Genomic DNA, 19,236 nt, shown 5'->3' on the forward strand with positions numbered 1-19,236 from the left:
CTCTGGAGCAAATCTAATACTCGTAGACCTGCAGTGGGAGGTATTTTTGACCTGATCTCACTTGCAGGCTACTCATCCCTGTGGAGTTGAACTCAGGGCTGTACACATGGGACCAGATAAGCATGTAGGATGTCCCATGTTATAGACCATCCTCCTTGGCACCATTGCATGCAGTCGTTCCCATCAACACTTACAGTGGTCTCTTCCTCCCATCAGGGGAAAAAAGCATGATTCCAAAGGACTACATTTTGAAACAAAATTCTGGTTCAAAATTGAAATAGCACTTTGCCACATGACAGATAGGCTTACTTTGTGTAGGATTAATTTTCTCGTAGAAAATAGAGAAGGGTAGTGTTTGCCGTATTCAGAAGTGAATCACTGGTAATCTTACTGTCAGTGAAGCAGAAGAAGCTGGACTTGGAGGTGGGTGTAGAGCATCCATCAGAAGGTATGCCGAGCCGTTGGTGAAAGTTTGCTGTTCATGTGACGTTGCCATTTCACACTTAAGGGAATCAGTTTGTGAGGTAGACAGTAAGGGCAGGGTGCATCTGGCTTAGGGAACAACAAATTAGTTACCGTGATAAAACAAATTACACCGAATATATCTAGACGGGCGGATCAAATGTGTGCAAAGGAAAATAGTAAGCAGGAAGATGTAGCTCTACTCTTAAGTCCTGTTTCAGGGGTGTATGTTGATTAGCAGAGTTACGCAACTTCAGTACAACTGGTTATGTAATAAACCTTCAAGGAAGTGACTTGGCCGTGACATGCTTTCACGGTTTGTACTTAGAGGAAGGATGCTATCACACTGCAGAAAGGAAGGAAAAAGATCACTTACGTAAAAGATTACAGGAAGGAAGATGTAATAGATTTCTGTGCCTTCCTTCTAGAAATACCATCAAAAAAAATAAAACGTCTGCGGAGAGGAATGTGAGAAGAATAACGGATTTATGGAAAGGTCAGTGGAACACCCAGAAAACCGTTCATAGAATCAGAAAATGAACCCCAAAACACATTCCATCCACCTTCATAGGAATCCAGTGTACACACATGGACCCCTGTTCCTGACCTATGCCATCATAGCTTCACCTCTGACCTATGAGCATATGCATTTTCTTCTTGGTTTTCTTTTCTTTTTTTTTTTTTGTAACACTTTATTGAGTTCTCATTGATATACCCAAAACTGCACATATTGAATACGTATATACAATTTGATAGGTTTGAACATATGTAGGGACCCATGAAGTCATTAGCACAACCAAGGCCATGAACATCCATCACCTCCAAAAGTTTCCTCCTGCCCGTTTTTATGATAAGATCATTTAACTCGATTTCGACTCTGAACAAAATTTTCAGCGTGTAATAAAACATTGTTCACTGCAGGGACTGCTCTACTGCGTATCTCTAGAACTGGGGAGCTCTGTTTTCTAAAACAGTCACCTCTACAGAATAAGTACCACCATCCATTTTCCCAAACTTTTCTACAACGATGCAAAAGTTCTGTAATTATTTTTCACCTTGAAGGTCGACCTGTTGGATTGATCAATGTCTCCCCAAGTTCATGGTCCTCCACAACCTTATTTGGAAAGAGGGTCTTTGCACATGGCATCGAGTTAAGATGAGGTTATATCGCCTCAGGGTGGACCCTACTCCAATGGCTGATGTCCTTAGGAGGAGTGGGAATTTGAATGTGGACCTGCAGAGGGAAGACAGCCATGTAAATGTGAAGGCAGAGATTGGGGTGATGCAGCTACAATGCCAAGGATTACCAGGGACCCTCCGAAGCCGGAGGAGCAAGGAAAGGTCTCCCCTTACAGCTTCTGGAGGGGGTGCTTTCCCGTCCGCACCTTGACTGCAGACTTCGGGTCTTCAGGACTGTGAGGGAATATGTCGTATTTTCTCTCTCTCTCTCTCTCTCTCTCTTTTTTTTTTTTTTTGGCCACCCAGTGTGTGGCACGTTGCTAAAGCAGCCCTAGGAAACTAACACAGTTACGTTTTTTCCCAAACAAACAACTTTTTAAAAATTTATTTTTTATTGAAGTATAGTTGAATTACAATGTTGTGTTAATTACTGCTGTACAGCAAAGTGATTTAGTTATATGTACATAGATCCTTTTTCATAGTCTTTTCCATTATGGTTTATTACAGGATATTGAATATAGGTCCCCCAAACAACTTTTTATTGAAGTATAATTAATTTATATTGTTGTGTTAGTTTCAGATATACAGCAGTGATTCAGTTATATATATATTTCAGATTCTTTTCCATTATAGATTATTACCAGATATTGAATATAGTTCCCTGTGCTATACAGTAGGACCTCGTTGTTTATCTATTTTATATGTAGTGGTGTGCATATGTTAATCCCAAACTCCTAATTTATCCCCCCTCACTTTCCTCTTTCGTAACCACAAGTCACTTTCCCCTTTGGTAACCATAAATTCATTTGTATCATATTTTAGATTCCACATATAAGTGATATCATATGGTATTTGTCTTTCTCTGTCTGGCTTACTTCACTTAGTATGATAATCTCCAGGTCCATCCATGTTGCTGCAAATGTTGGATCTATATAATAACAAGTAATTTTGCATCAGATTAAGAATAAGTTCTTCCCTGTATACAAATTGATATAGAATTTCAATGTCTTTTCCTGTTTTTATCTTTCCTTAAAAATATATTAAGGCAAATCTGTGATATACTTCTCATCATTTATCTTCCCTGTGGAGATTTTAAGAGGATTAACAGTCACATTTTGTAAATCTCTCTATGAAAAATATAGTGTATAATTAGCCAAAAGATCTGCAAATATCATTGCAAAATTGTCACTGAACATCTAAAGTCCTTAGAACATAAAATGGCTTTGTAACCAATTTAACTGGGAAAGTAGCGATTCTCAGATTGGGGGGATACTTAGGAATTACTTGTAAAATGCATTAAAATTATAGATCCCAGCCCTGCCCAGGAGTCTGATTCTGTAGGTCTGGAGTGAGATTAAGACACCTGTACATGAGTGAGACAGGTTGATCAAAGAGGATGCTGCTCTGCTACCATCTCGTTTTTTGGGGTTTTTTTTGCGGTACGCAGATCTCTCACTGTTGTGGCCTCTCTCGTTGCGGAGCACAGGCTCCGGACGCGCAGGCTTAGCGCCCATGGCTCACGGGCCCAGCCGCTCCGCGGCATGTGGGATCTTCCCGGACCGGGGCACAAACCCGTGTCCCCTGCATCGGCAGGCGGACTCTCAACCACTGCGCCACCAGGGAAGCCCAGCTATCTCATATTTATATTCCAGTTCTGGCCTTTTCAGTTCCATCTCAATGGAAAGTTCACCCAACTCTCTGGGCCTCAGGTTCCTTATCTACAAAATGGGAAGACACTATGACAATGCCTTGTATGAATATTAGAATCAAATGAAATTAAAGAATATATATGTATATATCTATATGCAATATAAAGTTGCACTGTATATTGCTCTATATAATAGGAATGTAATTTTAACATAATATATTAATAAGCTAATATTTGATATAAATATGCATGCATAGATTGAATATTTTACATATGTAAATATGTAAAATCCCTCCCCCTGCTGTATGTTATTTTGGAGTGCAGAAAATACGTAAATAAATACATGTGTATTATATATAAAATGGCATTATAAATATGTATATATACGTATAATGTATTCACACAATATATATATTTTTCAGTCCAGTGTGTGGGTCCACTGAGTTCTGCATAAACAGCAGAACTTTTCAATTTTAATTTCAAAGCCATTGTTTTGCAAATGAGAATATTAGAATTTTAGAGCTGAGAATCTTTTCTCTAGTTGTTGACGTGGCCAGGGTCATGCAGTGACCTTACACCAATTCCATAACAAAAATCCGATTTCCTCTTCCCAATGCCCTCCTTTAAAAAAAGAAAAATCACGGGCTTCCCTGGTGATGCAGTTGTTGAGAGTCCGCCTGACGATGCAGGGCACATGGGTTCGTGCCCTGGTCCGGGAAGATCCCACATGCCGCGGAGCGGCTGGGCCCGTGAGCCATGGCCGCTGAGCCTGCGCGTCCGGAGCCTGCGCTCCACAACGGGAGAGGCCACAGCAGTGAGAGGCCCGCGTACCGCAAAAAAAAAAAAAAAGAAAAAGAAAGAAAAATCACCAAAAAGGTACATTATTTTATAAGTGTGCTTTATTGTACAGCCTTCATATTTTTAGAATCGCATTATTTTTATACAGTTTACCCTTTTAAGGAAAAGAACAAGATGTTGCTTACTGAACATAATGGTCATATTTGGTCATATCATTTAAAACCATGATTTATTGTTAGGCTATTTAACTTGAGTGCAATGCTTCTTTCCCACAGACAGTTGTGAAAGGAGCTATGAGATGACATTGTAAATATAAGAATTTATCATCGGTAATTGAAAAAGTACATATTTTGTGGAGCTAGATAATTTCTGAATAATCCCTTCCCCTGCTGTATGTTACTTTGGAGCGCAGAAAATCAACCTCTGTGCTTTTTCTACCTTGCACATTATTCTCAGGAGACAATCCACCTGCCATTAGAAACCATCCATTGTCAGCGAGAAGGTTCCTAGATATTTAATATTGGCCGAGTGAGCATCTACAGTGAGCGGAGTAGAGATCCGTCACTCCCAAGGTACACTGACCTTTGGCTCTGGGGAGAGTGATACTTTCATGGCTGGATAATGATATCTTGTTCAATAGAAAGATCCAAACATGCTTTATCTTCATCAAAGCTATAATTACAACGAAGCAGGTGGCCAAGGGGCTGAATTGCCTTGGGGTGCACAGAAGCGTTAGGAAAAGGATTAGGTGGGGCTACGTCGTCAAGCTGTGATTATGCTGCTTGGGTTAAAATAAAGGGATATCAATCTTCATGCTGCCTTCTGCAAACACGTTCTGAGGAGAAAGACACAAATCAACCTCAGTCTCTCCAGCATGAGAGGATGCTTGTCAGTGGATGATGGGCAACAGGGTAAAGGGGAATCTCTCCTTGCATGAGACTTCAGATCTGGACAGAACCGTGCAATGGTCTTTCCTTTCTCTCATGCTCTGTGTTTCTTTTTCCTTACACAGTAATTGGGTTCCACATCATCCTACCCACTGATGATGGGGTTTTCAGTCCGTGTAGAGAGACATGACTGCAAAACTAAAGGGACAGTTAGATTTCACTGTTTTCTTGCATGTTCTCGTATCATCTGATGAGTGATGCATGCCATCCAAGTCATCCTTGACATCTGCACTGGAGATTAAAACCACCAAAATGAAGGCAATCTGGGGTTTGGTCTGCCTGAGTTTCCCAGGGCTGCTGTAAGAAATCGCTACAAATGTAGCACCTTGAAACAACACTAATTTATCATGTTGTCATGGAGGTCAGAAGTCCAAACTGGGATCTCCCTGGGGACTTCCCTGGTGGTCCAGTGGTTAAGATTTTGCCTCCCAATGCAGGGGTGTGGGTTCGATCCCTGGCCAGGGAGCTAGGATCCCATATGCCTCGCAGCCAAAAAAACCAAAACATAAAACAAAAGCAATAGTGTAACAAGTCCAATAAAGACTTTAAAAATAGTCCACATCCAAAAAAATAAAAATCTTTCAAAAATACAAAGCAAAGCAAAATGGGGTCTCCCTAAGCTAAAATATAGGTGTCCACAGAACTGCATTCCTCCTGGAGGCTTTAGGGGACAATCCATATTCTTACCTTGTGCGGCTTCTAGAGGTGCCTGTAATCCTAGAGGTGCCTGTAATCCGTGGCTCCCGACCCCGCTTTCAACTTCAGAGCACATCACTCTTCCCTCGGCTTCTGTCTTTGCAGGTCCTTCTGTGACTCTGACCCTTCTGCTTCCCTCTTAGAAAGACCCTTGTGATGACATTGGACCCACCTGGATAATCCAGCACCATCTCAGCATCTCAAGGTCCTTAATCACATCTGCAGAATCCCTTCTGCCCAGTAAGGTAACCCATTCACAGGTTCCACGCATTAGGATGTGCACGTTTTTGAGGGTTGTTATTTTCCCCCTACAGGTCCATTCTCAGTTCTTTTTTTGTTTAATTTATTTTATTGAAGTATAATTGATTTACAATGTTGTGTTAATTTCTGCTGTACAGCAAAGTGATTCAGTTATATATACATATATCTATTCTTTTTCAGATTCTTTCCCATTATGTTTTATCACAGGATATTGAGTATTGTTCCCTGGGCTCTACAATAGGACCTTGTTGTTTATCCATTCTATATATAATAGCTTGCATCTGCTAACCCCAAACTCCCAATCCATCCCTCCTCCACTCCCCTCCCCTCCCCCTTGGCAACCACAAGCCTGTTCTCTCTGTCTGTGAGTCTGTTTCTGTTTCGTAGATGAGTTCATTTGTGTCATATTTTAGATTCCACATATAAGAGGTATCATATGATATTTGTCTTTCTGTGTGGCCTACTTCACTTAGTATGATCATCTCTAGGTCCTTCCCTGCTGCTGCAAATGGCAACATTACATCCTTTTTTATGGCTGAGTAATATTCCATTGTACATAGTTACCACATCTTCTTTATCCATTCATCTGTCGATGGACACTTACGTTGTTCCCGTGTGCTGGCTATTGTAAATACTGCTGCTATGAACATAGGGGTGCATGTGTCTTTCTGAATTAGGGTTTTGTCTGCCATTCCCAGTTCTGAGCTCAAAATACATAGACAGCCAAGGCAGGCACCTGGTGACTGTTACTTCACACAGTGAGTAAGAGCCATAAAGACTGCACGGCGGAACTAAAGCAGCCAGTTAGACTTCTCACTTAACTTTATTTAACTGTGTTGGAATGCTTTAACTATCAGGAATATTGCTCTATATAAGCTGGGGCTGTAAATTTTCATTCGTGTTGGGATTTAATTTTCATAGATATTGGGAAGGTGATCTGTATTTGCATTTAACATGGTGTACGGATGAAGTAAGAAAAAAAAATGATTGATGGGTGGGATTACTAGAAGCAATATGCAAAGGGCGATTGCTTTCACAAGTGATCATTCAGCTCTCCAGGCATGGAAAGTGGATGACATCTTACTTATTGTATGCAGTAAGTATCCTACGATGCAATCTGTATTTATAAATACGTTCCTAAGTGCCTGATGAATTTTAGAAATAACAAAGCCATATCGCTCAACCTCAAAGGACGATTTTAACACTATTGCAGGAAGAAGAGGGTTAGAATGCGATTTAAAATCCCATAATTGGAGCGCTATTCAAAATACTCTGACATCTAATGATTTCATAAATTTAGTAGTACTTTTTTTCCCCCTGATTCTTTAACCATTTCAGTGCATGAGAGAAAAGGGTTTACTCTTCCTTAGTTGTAGAAATCAACTGTGCCTCTTATTGAGCTTCTAGACACATAAATTTATTCAGAAAGGCTTGGGGAGCCTATGGTGTGTCACGCCCTGTGCTAAGGACAGTGCACGAAAAGATGGGAATGTCTAGGACATTGACTTCAAGAGTCTTGCATATAGGAAATACTCAGAAGTAATCGGACAGCTGCTAAGCTTTCCTGAAAGCCATCAGGAGTGTGTCTGGAAACATTTCCTAGAGTGTGTGTCTTTCCTGGAACCAACACTCAGGTGTGTCCTGGGAACCAGGGCACAGATGTGGAGGGTTTAAAGGAAAACCTTAGTCCAGCTTCTTCGTAGCAAGGTATACATTCTTGATACTCACAGTATGGCCAGAGGACCAGCAGTGCATAAGTCCCCTAGGCTGCTGTAACAAATTATCACAAACTGGGGACCTTAAAATAACAGAAATGTATTCTCTTGCCATTCTGGAGTCCAGAAGTCTGAAATCCAAATGTTGGCACTGCGTAGCTCCTCCAAAGTCTCTAAGGAGGACTCCTTACTTGCCTCTTCCATTGTCTAGTGATTTCCAGCATCTTTGGCATTCCTTGGCTTATAGACACATCACCCTGATCTCCACCTGGCCTTCTTCCCTCTGTGTTTCTGTGTCCAAATCTCCCCTCCTTAGAAGGACACTAGTCATTGGATATAGGGCCCATTGTGACCCAGTATAACCTCTTCTTAACTTGATTACATGTGCAAAGACACTATTTCCAAATAAGGTCATATTCACTAAGGTTAGGACTTCAACACATCTTTTGGGGGGACACTGTTCGACTCACTACACCAAGCATCAGCATCCCTCAGGAGATCATTAGAAATCAGATGCCCCAACTCTATGCCAGACCTCTTGAGTCAGAATCCACATTTTTTTCAAGACCCCCATGTGTTTTGTATGTACAATAATAGCATGGGTATAAGGCAAGATACAACATGTCCCACTCTAAGATATGCAAATAATTTAGTACAGTCGCAGTTTGAGAGGTGGTACAACAAGAGACTTGGCAGAATTGGCAGGAAAACGAGATGAAGAGGAAGGGAAGGGACAAATCCTGAAAGAGCATCTTGCTGAAGATTTTCGGGGGCTGGGACCCTGAGATAGTTACCATCATGTGGGTACCATGATCAGAGTTGCCTTTTGAGTTTGTGTGGCTGCTGTGGAGAAGAACTGATGGGATAAAAACTGGACAGAGGGATACATTTAAGACCATCCAGGGATGCAGGGTGGAGTAATGAGAACCTGCATCAAAGCAGCAGGGATGGAAACGAGCCATGAGATTCAAAATATAGGGGAACAAAAGGTTGGTTCCATGAGAAACGATGGTCATCTGAATGTAGGAAGATGGAGAAGGAAGAATCAATGATGACCCATAGTGATACTGAGCAGCTTTGTGGACAGTGGGGCCATTCACCAGGGATAAGGCAGTTCACGAGGACCAACTTCAAGGAGATTGTAGAAATTTCATTTTCAGACATCGACATTTCTAGGTGTCGGCAGCCCCTGAAGGAACAGGAGCTGTATATGTTTGGTACCCTGGAGAGTTGATGTGCTTAGAGACACATTTTGGGAGCCTCATCAGGATATTGGTCCCTTTCAAGTCGTAAGAATGAGTGTCATGATCCCAGGCGAGAATTTAGAGGGAAGGAAAGAGAAAAGAGGGACAAGGACAGACTCCAGAGATAATGATCTTGACTACTCTTGTTTGGAACCATATTTGGAAGAGATAAAACCAATGGGATGAAATGAAGACACCTCCCCTTGGGTGTGTCAACAGAGCAAAGGGAACTCCATCCCGGAGACAGGATAGCGTAGTGGTCAAGCCCATTGAGTCTAGAGTCAGCCTTCCTGAGTTTGTCACTCGCTCTGTGATCTTGGACACATGATTCAATGTCTATGGGCCTCAGTTTCCTCATCTGTAAAAATTAAGGATAATGATCCTACCCACCTCTTCTTTAACACATAGTAAGAGCTATATATGAGCATTAGTCATTTTGATTATCACCATTATTATGCTAGGATTGCAGTTTTAGTATGGGGGAGTCCTTTCTTTTTTAAGCAGGTATGGGTAATGTTTAGATGCCCTTTTTAGGGAAGTACTATTGTTTCTGAGCTATCAACACTCTGCAGCTTCAGCAACTTCATGGTTGACTCCTCTGCAGAGAGTAACCTCAGAAAGTTATGCTCCTTCCATGTCAGGGGCATAAGAGTCTCATCATCCTGGCCCCCCTCCCCAAGTCCTCTCCACAAGATCTCAGAGACCCCAGAGCTCACCTGGATTGGCTGACACCTTGTTAAACCATTTCCCAAGCTCCCTTGGGAGGACTCTTTCTGAGTCCTGCTTCCTCTGCCTTGACCCCCAAATACCTTACTCAACCTCCATCTCAGCATCTCCTTGGTAACAGTTCAGCATGTGACAATGACCATGTCATGACACTGTCACAAAGGCACCCATCATCTCACAGGATGATGAATTTGGGGGCAAAGAGCAAACATTAAATGAGGTGATTCTTATGATTTACAGACACTGTACATGGTAGGCTTCTAGTAGTGGAAAAAATAAATTCCTGTCTTTCCATGTTATCTGGTTTTATCAATGAGTTACTAGTCAGTTCAGGGTCCTAATTCAGAACAGATGACACTCAAATTAGGATAATTTAAAAGAGATATTTACAGGGACTTCCCTGGTGGCACAATGGTTAAGAATCCACCTGACAATGTAGGGACACGAGTTTGATCCCTGGTCTGGGAAGATCCCACGTGATGTGGAGCAACTAAGCCCATGTGCCACAACTACTGAGACTGCACTCTAGAGCCTGCAGGCCACAACTACTGAGCCCACATGCCACACCTGCTGAAGCCCGCGCACCTAGAGCCCCTGCTCCGCACCAAGAGAAGTCACCACAATGAGAAGCCCGCGCACTGCAACAGAGTAGCCCCCACTCGCCACAACTGGAGAAAGCCCATGCACAGCAACGAAGACCCAACGCAGCCAAAGATAAATAGATAAATTAATTAATTAAAAAAAGATATTTACACAGTGTATTCATTCCCTATAAAAAGTGAACACAATGTTGATGGCTTGAAATAACACAAATTTATTATCTTACAGTCAGAAGTGGTCCTTCTGGAGGTCAGAAATGGAATTTTCTGAGCTAAAATCAAGTTTTAGGCAGGGCTGCATTCCATCTGGAGGCTCTGGCGGAGAATCCATTTCCTTTCCTCTTCCAGCTTCTGGAGGGGCCTGCATACCTGGTATGTGGCCGTTCATCCGTCTTCAAAGCCGGGCATTCCGTCACCTCTTTTTCCATCTTTCCATCTTCTCTTTGACTCTTATCTTCCTGCCTCTCTCTTATAAGGGCCTTTGTGATTAAAATCCTCCTACTTTATGGTCCAGAATTTTAGTCACATCATCAAAGTTTATATTTGCAATGGAACATAACATATTCACAGGCTCTGGGGTTAGAAAGTGACATCTTTGGGGGTCCATTATGCCAGTTACCATGCACCAGGACTCCGTACAAAAGAGCGGCTGTGTTACAGGGGAACTGCAAAGAAGCAGCAAGTAATCATAATACTGGAGATCTTTACTGCTCAGAAGCCCACTGGGAGAAGGGGAAGGAGGTTACCAGAACCTAAAGGAGATGGTCCCATGGAGAAAGGATCATGAGAAGAATTGCCTTTGCTTGAGAGACCCTGCCATCCTAAGAAGCACCATAGGGAGAAAGCCAGGAGAATAAATACCCTCTAGTCGTGTTCCCTTCACCCCACTCTCTGATCTCCTTGGCAGAGCTCCCCATTGGCCAAAGCCAAGCAAGACCATACAGTCAGGGACCCTATTGATGGAATCTATACCACTCGACCTCTCTGGACAGGCAGCAGGGTGAGGGTGACAAGCATATCTGCCTGTGTGAATAGAAGATTCCCAACATCATTCACCCTCCATGCCCCTCAACATGCATGCACACACTTTATCTGGGACAATATCCTGACCTCAATATTCCATCAACCTCCAAATCATTGGGGGTGGATACCAATCTGTTCACAGTCTACCCATAACCTTAAATGTCAGCCATCACCCTGTCCTTGACATCAAAGATAAAAGGACGTGTAAATAACTTCATTTGTATCATTTTTTTAGATTCCACATATAAGTGATATCGTATGATGTCTGTCTTTGTCTTACTTCGCATAGTATGATAATCTCTAGGTCCATCCGTGTTGCTGCAAATATATACACGTAACTAAATCGCTTTGCTGTCCACCTGAAACTAACACAACATTGTAAATCAACGATACTCCAATAAAAAGTTGTTTGTTTGGAATAAAAAAGGTAAAAGAGAGTATAAAGGGAGAAACAAGTAACACAGGCTTCAGTCTGCTTCTCTGACCATGGTAAGAAGACCCGATTGGCGATGATACCTACTTTTCTCCATCACCAGTCTTCATGTTTCTGTCCATCTGCCAACAGCCCAACTTTAACTGGTGGAGGCAAAACAAAATGGGATTTAGCTTATTATTGTTTTCTTACACTTCTGTTTGTACCCACTAGTCACTGAGGTAGCAGAAACATGCTTATTTTTATGACATCCTTACTCCCTGAAGTAGAGAGAACACCTGATTTTTAAGAACGTTTTCTCTAATCACTTCCAATACATCGTTTGCCTCATAAAAATTTGCAGGTGCGCTCAGAACTTGGCAATGCCAGTGGCAGGTCACCAGGCAGAGATGGAAAAGAACTGCATTGGTTGCTGTTTGAATGAAATATTGATTACACTCTTCTTTTAATGCAGCTCATTGAGTGTGTGTAAATCTAAAAAATTTAAGATGCTCTTGCACTCTACCTCTAAAAGCAATAGAAATGGAATACATGTAGACAGGTTTGGGGTGGGCTAGTAGGGGAAATGGTATAGGCTACTGTGTTTTAACTGTTGAAATAGAGGTGGATGTTTTCTTTTTTAGTGCAGTAAAATTCAGATAACATAAAAGCAAACTATTAACTATTTTAGAGTATACAATTCAGTGGCATTGGTACATTCACAATGTCTTGCAACTATTACCACTAGCTACTTCCAAAGCATTTTCATCATCCCCAAGGGGCATCCCATTCCCCTTAAGTGGTCTCTCCTCATTATGCCACTGGAGTGTGTGTGTGTGTGTGTGTGTGTGTGTGTGTGTGTGTTTAACATTATATTGTCACATAGGAATAAAAGCAAATCATTCCGCCTACCTTGGTTTATCTTGACATGGTGGTCCTGAAAAAAGCTAATGCCATTCTTTTCTTTAAAGCTCTTTTTGAACAGGAGAAAATCTAACAAAGTTTAATAACATGTATACATAGGAGAGACCCAGAGAAACTGACTTACTCTTTAATACTTTTATGCTAACTTTTTTTATTATGGAAACTCTCAAACACATGCCCAAGAAGAGAGTGAATTCCTGCAGACTTATCCTGGATGTCCCATATTAATATTTACCATGGATGTGCCGATATAAATATTTGCCAACCTTTGTTATTCATTCCCCTGCTTCTGCTTTATACGTTTGTCTTTGTTAAAAGTCTGTTTTGGGGACTTCCCTGGAGGTCCAGTGGTTGAGACTCCACACTTCCACTGCAAGGGGCATGGGTTCGATCCTTGGTCAGGGAACTGGGGTCCCACATGTGTCACGGCACGGCCAAAAATAAAGAAAGTCTGTTATACCCAGTTCCAGAGAGCACACTCTTACCTGTCACCCCTTTAACACTCAGCTTTGACAGATATGAAGGTTATAAATAAACACGATGCCACTATCACATCTGGACTTGTTTCCATAGTGTCCACCTGGAACTCATGTCATGAATGTGACCTTATTTGGGAAAAGGGTCTTTGCAGAAGTGATAAAGTTAAGTATCTCGAGATGAGATGTTCCTGGATTGACAAGTGGGTCCTAAACCCAATGACAAGTGTCCTTTTAAGAGACAGAAAAAGAGGAGAAAAAAAGACACACAGAGCAGAAAGTGTGAAGACAGAGGCAGAGATTGGAGTGATGAAGCCACAAGACAAGGAGACCAAGAATTGCCGGAAACCACCAGAAGCTAGGAGAGAGGCACGGGGCCCATCCTCCTTCAGCATCCCTAGGGGGAACCAATCCTGCTGACACCTTAACTTCAGACCTCTGGCCTCCAGACTGTGAGAGGATATATTTTCCTCCTTTTCAGCCACCCAGAGTGTGCGAATTAATACAGCCTTCTCTAGGAAACTTATCCAGCACTGAATAGTTTCTGAAAGTCATCTAACACTTGTTCATATCCAAATTTCCCTGATCTCCCTAAATGACTTTTCTATACTTGGTTTGTTTGAATTAAGATCCAGTTTAGGTTTGTAGGACCATCTTAGTGAGAAACGCCAATTTGGAAAACATCCCATGTTGAGGGGTGGTCACATCCAGCCATGCATACAACAAACCCAATCTCTGTCAATACATAGGATAACGTGAATGGAAAATAGCTACTCACATCTGTATTAGATATAAAGGTAAACAGCCCCAGAGTCACACACAACTTCGTATGTCACCGTGCAAACACAAATGCAAACAACACACACACAAAAATCTAAGAGAAAGTATCAAACAGAGGCACTTAATTCGGGAGACGGAAATAGCTCATCTAGGATGACCCAGTAAATACACGTGCATGCTTTCTAAAAATATTTATTTATTTGGTTGTACCGGCTCTTAGTTTCGGCACGCGGGATCTTCGTTGCTGCGTGTGGGATCTTTTAGTTGCGGCATGTGGGATCTAGTTCCCCGACCAGGGGTTGAACCCAGGCCCCCTATATTGGGAACGCGAAGTCTTAACTGCTGGACCACGAGGGAAGTCCCACGTGCATGTTTTCTTCTTTCCTCTCTTTTTCCCAAAAGATAAATGGGGTATTTTGTGTCCTGGGTAGAATGTGGCACTGGATATGAATTTATGGAGTTCTTATGCCCCACCATCCGAGATCTGTGAACCATCATCTGTTCGGTTTGGAGAAACCCCGGGATTCATACGTAAGATAGAGTGTGAGATATGCTTCCTTACTGAGACTGGATGTCCCAGGAGGGCTTACTGAACTCAGCTGAACTTACATTAGATTTGACATTAGGGCAACCTGTCTTGCGTCTTTTGTGCTGGATGGATGTAGCTCATGAGGCTGAAGCAATTAGAGCCAAGGTTTATTTCCGTCTCTTTTGTCCAAGAACCTGTATCTGACCTTCCTAGATAAACACCTTGATTTGGGATCTATCAGGTAGAGATTTTTCACTGTTTTTCTCTGCGTTACCTTTTCCACACTTTCCTGATGCTAATGGATGCCCTGAAGGAGAGGTAATTAATAACTGGATCTAAGCTATCTGAGAGAAGTGATGAATTTCTTGTATGTTACTAAATTACTCCTTCCTCCTATGCAGACTTGGTTACATAAAGACACTAATTTAGAACTGTGATGAGGAAGCCTGATGCCTCAGAGGATGGACCATGGGAGACAAATTACTCAATATTTTCACATCTCACATTTTAATTTTGTACTCTCTGCTATACTTCGGATGCGACTACAAATAGCTTCTTTGAAGGTCGCCGTGTGCTTTTTAGCGTGTTAAACGTAGAAGTGTGGTTAGAACTAGGTGTTTTTAAATCCTTTGCAGAAAAAAAAAAGATCTTAAAAATTATCAGCCAAAATGTTCCTTCCTGTGCTCAAAATATCTTTCAGTTATGTTTGAATGTTTGATATCCACATGTGTACCTATTACAAATGTGGTTATGAAAATCCTGCATTTATTAAAATGAGATGTTTTAATCGTGCAGTTTTAGAAAAGATCATCTTAAAGTCCTGTCATTGAGTTTTAATTTTATCGTACAATCAGGTCTTCAGTACTAACAAATCCATATAATGTGTTGATAAGTATTAAGATTAACCATGAAAATGAACTCTGATATAGTGTGTTTGTAATAAACTCTTTTAAGGGGCATGTGCAAACAATGAACGTTTGAACTGTTCTAGATATATGTCTTCTTTGGGACAAGAGGAAACAAAGATACTCGTGAATATTATAACTAAGAGACTCTTGTGTATTTGCAGAATATAGGATCGCCCTTTTGACCCAAGCAAAGCAGTGAATCTGAACTCTAGGAAGTGACCTCCAGAGTTTATGTAATTTCTGAGCAGAAATCAACAAAAAATTGAAAGTTGCACATATGACACATATCATAGTTTAGAAATCGAAACCAATTCCTCCTGCTTAAACCACTGAGACATCTGAGGTTCAGTACGTTTAACCAACTATGCAACTTTGTTTCCCAATGTGTCCCCAGACCACAGCAGATTTTTCTAGAGTTGCAGCTCCAAAGCAATGTGCTCCATACTTGTAGAGCAAGGGGTGGCTGAGAGGTGGGCATTCAGGGATAACTGAGCACTGCACCTTATCCTTTGTATTTGGTCGTTGCGTACTAGGGCACGGCTTCTTGCCCGGGATACCCAAGTTTTCCTAGTAAATGATGCCAGCACCACGTTCAGAATGGGTAGCTTTCTGTTCCACCAAACAGTGAGTATTGACCTTAGGCTCATGAAAATGTGATTAGAATCTGTCCACTGTCTCCCCTTTTCTTTCTACTCTTAGTTACCCAGGAATCCAAAGTCATTATTACAGTTTTCTTTGGTAGAATAATTGACACCCAGTCCGAGAGGTACCATCAACAGCTCCACTTGGCAGCGAAGGGGGATTACAATACTTTGAGGGTATTTGGCTAACTCCTTTGGCTACACTATGGGGTGCCTTTCCCACCTGTATCCCCAAAGACTTTTGCAATCATGGCCTCTGTGAAGTGCATACAGCAGAATGATGCCTTCATACACTTCGGGGAGCGCAAGATACCTTCACGTGTCTGTGAAACACAGTATTCACTGTTACCAACTTTTCCTAACGTCAAGCAAACGAGAACAGCAATATATACTCTGTGTTGCTCTTTTCATTCCTTCGCCTTAGTTTATTCTATTTGGGTATATCTGAGGCATCTCGCATGCTTGCCATAAGACGGTGTACTTTAATTCAATAGATAGCGATCATTACGTTGTTTTTTGCAAAAGTTCAAACCCTACGCATTACACATGTTGAAAGCAGAAATCACACACGTGAGACACAGTGTTTAATTCATAAAAGTTTGTTGCATTGTGATCACTGTATGTTACGTTCTCTGAAAACTAAGTTTTCAGAGAACGTAACATTATGTTCTGAAATACGGATGCACACATTATGTTCATTACGGACCTTAAAATGCTAATAATTCAGCGTTCTGAATATGAAAGCGAGCAACTTGAAAACAGCTCTTTTTTTGTCCTCATTACACAAATATGTGATTATATGAACCTGGAATTAGCAAGGAACTCATTGTGTTAAGGTTTTTAGGTAGGAGCTTATTAATCACTGAAGCTGACTTTCCAGAGCTTTTATTTCTGGGGTGTAGAGAGGGCAGGTAGGATCCCTACATCATAGGATTGCTTTGAGGATTAAATGGGGGAAATGAGCACGAAGTGAGACGGACTGGGCCCTGGGAGCCTTTGCTGCAGTGCTTTGCACCTGGGCAAACGTCTCTGCAAGCAACAGATACAAAGAAACTAAGAGGAACTAAAAATAACTACTTTCATGCACAGCTGGGGCAAATCAGGAATAATAAGATACAGAAGGGCTAAAACCAACTGCCTCTTCTCAGGGGCCGGAAGCAAAAGCGGGGTCCTGTGCATGAGCCCTGCACACAGCACCACCCAGGGGGGTGGGCAGTCCACCTGAGCCACCGCTCTGGCCCGACCCATCAGTCCGTCCTCACCCCATTTAAGGAACCAGCCCGCCGACCTCGGGGAGCGTACAAGGGCACCTGTTACTTGTTTTCACTCCTTCCTGCTGTAGCACGAGTCCCAGTAAAGCCTTGCCTGAAATGCTTATGTGACCTCATCAGTTTTTATGGATTTAAGAGACTGAAGACCCAGGTCAGTATCATACTTTGTGGCACCCCAGATGGGATGTCCATGGGGTCTTTTCCCCAGGAGAGGATCCAGGCACCTTCGGGACCACCAAATGCAGCTTCCTGGTCCGTGGGTGCCAAGCGACCACCAAAACCTCTTGTTTCAGCATCGCCATTTGGTAAGTCTGCCTTTGTCACCCTGAGGGGCTCAGGACCCTCATTCAGGCAAAGCTTTCCTTCTCCCCTTTGTCCTTTTTCCTCTCCTGATATCTCTCTCTATGTCTCCTCTTTCTCTGTCCTCTCCTTCGGAGAGGGGGTAATTACAGAATCACTCCTGTGAGCTCGTGAGACCATGCTCCCCTAAAAGCAGCATTCCATAAATGTCTGCTAGCACGGGTTATTTTATACTGTTTTCATTTTACGTTTTCGTTTGCTCCTGGAAGAAAATATATCCAATTATTATACTAATCCTTATCCTTATACTAAGACTACGCAATTGTCGTTTCTATGTTGCATATCAACATTTGTGCAACATTTTAGGAAGCCTGCGCTATATAGAGACCTACTGATGAAAAAATTTGGGAAGTTTTTTTGGAAAGAACTTTATAATGGCTATATAAAGGATTCGTTTTAAATAGTTAAATTATCACAGTTCCTGTGTGTGCTAAAAGTCATTGAAACATACACTTAAAATGGATGGGGCCCCTGTGGTGCAGTGGTTGAGAGTCCGCCTGCCAATGCAGGGGACACGGGTTCGTGCCCCAGTCCGGGAGGATCCCACATGCCGCAGAGCGGCTGGGCCCGTGAGCCATGTTCGCTGAGCCTGCGCATCCGGAGCCTGTGCCCCACAAAGGGAGAGGCGACAACAGTGAGAGGCCTGCGTACCGCAAAAACAAACAAACAAAAAAAACGGATGAATTTCAATCTTTGTAAATGATAACAATAAAGATGTTTAAAAAGCACCATAGATTCTATTGACCAGCCAATTTGAAATAGAGCTTTATAAGATAATATCTAAGGGATAGACTCGAAATTAAGTTTCTGATTTTAAAAATCCTTTTTACAACTAACTATTCAGGAATCGCGAAAATTCTGTAACTCACTTGCAGCTGAGGAAGCAGATGGTGCTTTGCCCCATCAGTCATGACTTTCTCCTAATTGTCTAAGATCTACTGAGCCTCTTCTGGGTGTCCCCTGCTATCCGTGTCTCGTGGTGGGATACCCTGGGATGTTGTTACCAAGGAATTGCACCTTAGGATAAACTTCAGAAAATTATTTCTTTCGGCGTATGTAATTGTTGAGTTTAAGCACTACGTCTTCATTAGCAATATTCTTTCAGAGCTTTGCAATTCTCCAACATGGTGTGTGAAATCTCAAACCTTTCTTACTCGCGATCTTAGGAATGAAACCATGTCTTCAAAGGAAAAAGCGCCTATCTATCTAGAATTAAATATTTAGTAAAAATAGCCTTCAGAAGGAAATAATAAAGAAAAATGACAGAGAAGATCAAAAATCAATACAGAGAATTAATGAACCCAAGAGTTGTTTCTTTGAGAAGATCAACAAAATTGACAGATCTTTACCTAGACAGACCAAGAAAAAATAGCAGTCAAATTACTAAAATCAGACATGAAAACTTACCTAAATGAAATGGATTATAAGATAATGCTATGAACAATTATATGCCAAATGTTACATCACATAGATGAAACGGGCAAATTCCTAGAAAACACAAACTACCAAAACTGATGAAAGAAGAAATAGAAAATAGGAATAGATCTGTAAATTATACTTCAAAACTAAAGGAAAAATGAAAATATTTTTAGATGAATAAAAGCTGAGAAAATTCAGAGCTCAGCAGGCAATGAAAC

At 41.7% G+C, this 19,236-nt stretch overlaps 1 long non-coding RNA gene across 1 annotated transcript; it reads right to left on the minus strand.

Annotated features, from left to right (window-relative positions):
- Window positions 1–5,732: 5,732 nt before the first annotated feature.
- On the minus strand, window positions 5,733–9,744 carry LOC141277667 (uncharacterized). The gene is made up of 3 exons (XR_012329425.1): window positions 9,667–9,744; window positions 8,501–8,546; window positions 5,733–5,866 (listed from the first exon to the last, which is right to left on the minus strand). It is a non-coding gene; the product is annotated as an uncharacterized lncRNA (long non-coding RNA).
- Window positions 9,745–19,236: the final 9,492 nt, after the last annotated feature.

This window comes from Tursiops truncatus, chromosome X (assembly GCF_011762595.2).
Source record: "Tursiops truncatus isolate mTurTru1 chromosome X, mTurTru1.mat.Y, whole genome shotgun sequence".
NCBI lineage: Eukaryota > Metazoa > Chordata > Mammalia > Artiodactyla > Delphinidae > Tursiops > Tursiops truncatus.